This window comes from Adiantum capillus-veneris, chromosome 21 (genome assembly GCF_014529385.1).
Source record: "Adiantum capillus-veneris isolate H3 chromosome 21, ASM1452938v2, whole genome shotgun sequence".
Lineage (NCBI taxonomy): Eukaryota > Viridiplantae > Streptophyta > Polypodiopsida > Polypodiales > Pteridaceae > Adiantum > Adiantum capillus-veneris.
The window spans coordinates 47,826,473-47,831,589 of NC_140951.1; the positions used below are offsets into that span (position 1 = coordinate 47,826,473).

Sequence of the window (5,117 nt, forward strand, 5' to 3'; positions counted from 1 at the left end):
ATTTTGGAGCAAGTTCAAGTTATTGCAAGAACATATGCAGATAATTGGGATGCTTTTGCAAAGGCAATTTTACAGGGGATCTCAGTGAATAAAGACCTGGAGCTTCAAAAAATTCTCAAAGCAGACAAAATGAGGAGCCATTTTTCTTAATGCAAAAAGCATATCATACAGGTGATCAATATTCTATCCGAGCTAAGTTAGAATCTGTTATTGATGCATGTCTTCTGGAAGACGAGACATTATTGCATGCAGATGATGATTTCATAGTAGATACTGTTTATGCTCGATTGGGATTGTCTTCTTTATTCCAAAGCAGCTATGACTCTATGGATGCTAAGCATGCAGTCATATCCTCTCAAAGTGACATAAATGAGAAAGCAGGTTTCTCAGAGCCAGAACATGGTTTGCATACAAGCGTAGTTGCTAGCAGTGATCAAGAAACATGTTTGTCAGAGTCAATATGTGATGTGGATGCCCATTTGGAGTGCTCTTTGGGTATAGAGCATGAAGAGATGCTTATGCAACATTACATGCAAAAGCAATTGTTTTGGATGATGCTATACAAGAGGGTTTCATGTATATGGCTCCATTTCAGGACATTGGTGATGATGTAGATGAATTTGATGCTCAACCATATGTATTTGATGTGAACCAAGACAAAGATTATGATTATGGAGATGCATATTCAGAGGGGGTGATGGATGATGATCAGTCTATGATTGCTACAGGTTACAGGGTTTGCTATGGAAAAAGAAATTGATGCTATCTTTGTAATGTCTGCTGAGACTTGTGCTATCGAAGTGGAAAGATATTTGAATGGAAGTGTGGAGCTGCCAGAACAATTTGTGTCTATGTACGAAACATGTGATGAGGTTTTCTGTGATGATACTCACAGATTAGGTGGTTCATCCAAGGAGGAATATATGGAGCTTATGGATCTGCTTGATGATGCTCTAGAGGAATTTTGAGTTCCTTGTGACAAGAGTAGTGAAGAACATCCTACAACATATGATGAAGAGCTTATGGATGAGGCTCTAGAGGAGTTTGTGCCTACTAGAGAAGGCAATCATGCAGCATTTGTGGTATCAAATGAAGTGATGGAAATCAATGACTCACAAATGCAGATTGATATTTTGGAAACCATAGTGATTGAATTGATTTTGCCACTGGGTTCTGCTATGATGGGAATTTGGGACTTTTTGTTCCTATGCTATGAGAAAGTTTGTGGAGATGCAATATACTTGAAATATGATCATCCACTACCTTATGACCCAGGAGGTTATCATGCTAGCTATGATTGCTGTCAGTTACTTTATATGCCTTATGATCCTGGAGGATGGTGCAAATTTTTTAAAGGAATGCTCACAGTTGGGAAAATGATTAGTTTCCCGTTTGATCCCGGGGGCTACTAAAGTGCCAGTTGCAGATTTGAAGAGTACCAGTTACTGTAGCAGGTTGCATGGTACAAGATTTTGTTTTCTAGATTATGCCGAGTCAGAATAGGTTTTGTTATGCGGTCAAGAAGCTTACATGGTTGGCTTCCAGCTGACTTCTTTGGACAACTGCTGAAGTATCTTTACATCTTTTGAGTTGGTTCTGCTACCAGAACTTGAGGTAAAGGACTTGACGACCATTCCGTGTGCAGACAGAGTAAGGCATACTTGAGCTTGACAGGGTTTCTTAAAGAGAGCTTAATGGTCAAGCCGTATGCATCATTAACTGGAGCACTTGAGTCTGGCAGGGTTCACTAAACAAGTTATCCATGATTGAATGCTTTGCAGATATGGCAGATACAGTTCAAAGATTTTTGATGGGCAACTACCTAATGATTAAGCTAGAACATTGATGATAGGGTATAAGCCTTATTTCATTTTTTATATGTTTACTAGTTAAGTGAGTCTGATGATGGGTAAGGAGCTTAAGGTACCTGTATAGCAGATGCACATTGAAGTGCAGTTGGCACAGACCGGAGACTGTGCAGGTTCAGAGGGGGTGGATGTCGTACAGCTCAGCTGCCATGATGAGAAAAAGAGCAGATAAATGCAAGATAAGCTTCTTTAAAGCCTACACCTTTAGTGAGCAGTGATCAGGGCTTGGTAACAGGCCAAGCTTAATGATTAATGTATGCCAGATGAGGCTTAAAAGGGCCAACAGATGCCTTAATGATGCCAAAAATGAGTATGCTTGAAGTGAGCACAAATGGAAGATTATAATCTAGAACTGCAGTGCTTGAAGTGCTCTACCGGCTTGTCTTTACGGCTCGTATTGGAGCTACGGTGAAGATGTTATGGCAATTCGAAGTTTGAGTCGATTGCAGAGCCGTAACGGATTGGGCAATTGCAGCTGAGGTGACAGAAATGAAATGAATGCACGGCCTTGAAGTGCTCACTTTGTGGAGCGCGTTGGTCTTTTCAGATTAGCACAATCGGAGTTACGATTGCCAAGTTATTGGCTGTTAAAGATTTGTCGGGGGCCAGTTTTGCACCAGCCCGGTCCACTCGGTTGGAGTGCCATCTCGGAGTTTTTGTCTTTCGCCCGGGTTTTGAAATGCAATCATTACGGGGAAAGGCTAACATTGCTGCGGTTTGCTGGAGAAAAATGACTTGCTAGGCGAAGCTTGGCCGAAGTGTATACTAAATGTGATGTTGTTTTACGAGAGCACAAAAAGTGCATGAAGAGCTTCATGTTTGGAATGTGACCTCTCGGAATGCATTGACTGCAGGATATACCCAACAAGGCAGTGCCAAAATATATGCCAAATGTAGAACCCTTATGAATGAAGGGTCATAGCCCATGACCATAAAGGAGGGCTGCCCACTAAGTCTGGCCGCCCACCTTGTAAACTAAAGGGTTAGGGTGTGAAGCTAAAAAAGAAGGAAGGGCCAAAAGCGTGCAGACAGCGTCGGCGAGCGCAGAGAGGAGGAAAAGAAGCTCGTGGCGGGCTGCAGGAGGCTCGGACGAGGACGAGCATGGATAAAAAAATGCTTAACATGCAGAGGCGACCATGTTTGGTACCAGAATCGTGTCAAACGGCGCTGGTCCGCACCCGGCCCTGCCACATCATAGTGCTCGTTCCCGTGCCACGTCAGTAGCTGCGGCGCTATTGAAGGGAGAGGGCACGCTAACAATAGAAAAGGCTTTTTGCATGCGGGGTATGGGGAGTTAACTAGGAAGAGGGTGGCTTCAAGGAGCGGAGGAGGAAGGCAATTCGAAGCTTCAAGGAGCCAAGAAGGAATCTCCAAGCCAAGGAAGCAAGGGCGAGCTTCTCTCTTGATCGGCAATCCAAGCTAAGGTAGGGCGAGTCCAAGCTAAGGAATGGCGAGCCTCTCTCGAGATCCAATCCGAAGGTGCTTCGGCTCGTCCTCGGCACACAAAAAAGGACAAGCTCTCTCTCTCAATCTCAAAACCAAAGCAAGGGTGAGCTTTCTCTCTAAATCTCTAAGCCATGCAAGGGCGAGCTCTCTCTCTATCGATCTTGGCAAGGCTTAAGCCAGGGCTTTGCAACCAAGGCAACCAAGGAGACTATTTCTCATTGGCTTAGGCAAGGAGAGATCAACAAGGGCTTGTAAGCAGTCATAGGAGAAGAAATACTTTCAGCATAGACATTGATTGAAGACAAATCCAATAGATAGAATCGACACAATAGGATTTTTCCTCGTCAGCAGGCAAAAATTTCTTCACCGACATCAATCCGAAGGTTGATTAATCATCATCTTAAGCCCCGGTGTAGTTAACGGCCCGGTTAATTTTGTAAAAAGGGAGCTTAAACTCCTAATTTTCAGCTGATCCGAGTGACGGTGCTGCTAACAGCCCGCGTTGGCTATCGATTACATTGTACTAAAAGCTTGAATTAATTAGTTGAAGACTACGGTCATTACCAAAGCCATATGCATCTGTTCTTCTTGTTCTCTCTCACACCTCCCACAGGCAGAGGCCCGGCGCCTACCCGGCTCACGTAGCGAACACATATCCCTCGACAGCGTGATGTATTGAACTATGTTACAAGATGCTTAACATGTCAACGTATTAAAGCTGAACGAATTCGATACCCCTGTAAGCTTCAACCCATTGATGCTCCACAAATGAAATGGGAATGCATATCCATGGATTTTATTACATGACATCCTTCATCTCTGGGATATGACTCTATTTTGTGGTTGTTGCTCTGCTTACAAAAATGACCCATTTATTTCCAATCAAGGCAACATTTACGGCTAACGATATAGCTCAAGTCTTCATGAAAAGTGTTTTCATGTATCACGGTTTACCTCGACGGACGGATAATTTTTTATGGTGATACGAAGTTTACCTCTAACTTTTTGAAAGACTTATTCTGAGCTACAAGAATCCAATTGGCCTTTAGTACTACCTATCATCCTCAAACTGATGGGCAGACAGAAAGAACAAATCAAATCATTGAAGACGTGTTAAGAGCTTATTGTATGCATGAGCATAGTAAATGGACTAGATATTTGTATTTGATTGAATTTGCGTATAATTCCTCATTCCAATGCTCAATTGGGATGTCTCCTTTTTTTCAAGCATTATACGGACAAGAGTGTCTTACTCTACTCAAATGGACAAACCCTTTCATACGAGTTCAAGCATCCAAAGAAATGTTGGATGAAATGCAACTACAAACCGATCTTTTATGACAGGATTTTAAAACTGCTCAAGATAGACAAAAGAGTTATGCTGACCCAAGACGATCTGCCAGAATTTTTGAAGAAGGCGATATGGTATTTTTGAGAGTGAAACCCAAACGTAGTTCTTTATGAATGGGTAAGTGTAAGAAGCTAAGTGCCAGATATTGTGGACCTTTTCTAATCACAGAGCGGATTAATGATCAAGCTTACAGACTCTTGTTACCACCACACATAAAGGTACATGATTTTTTTTACGTTAGCTTACTCAAGAAGTATGTACCTGATCCGCAACATATTCTTGATGATTCTCTATTATCTACCTCTACCGATGGAGCTTTTGAATTATATCCCGAAGTGATACTTCAGAGCAGAAACAAGCCTTTACGTAATCGGACCATTGTTGAACACCTTATCAAATGGTCAACATATCCTCAGGAAGATGCCACTTGGGAACGTGATGATGTAATGAGA

General features: G+C 42.3%; 1 pseudogene; it reads left to right on the forward strand.

Annotated features, from left to right (window-relative positions):
- Window positions 1–326: 326 nt before the first annotated feature.
- LOC147430909 (uncharacterized) lies at window positions 327–1,412 on the forward strand (annotated as a pseudogene).
- Window positions 1,413–5,117: the final 3,705 nt, after the last annotated feature.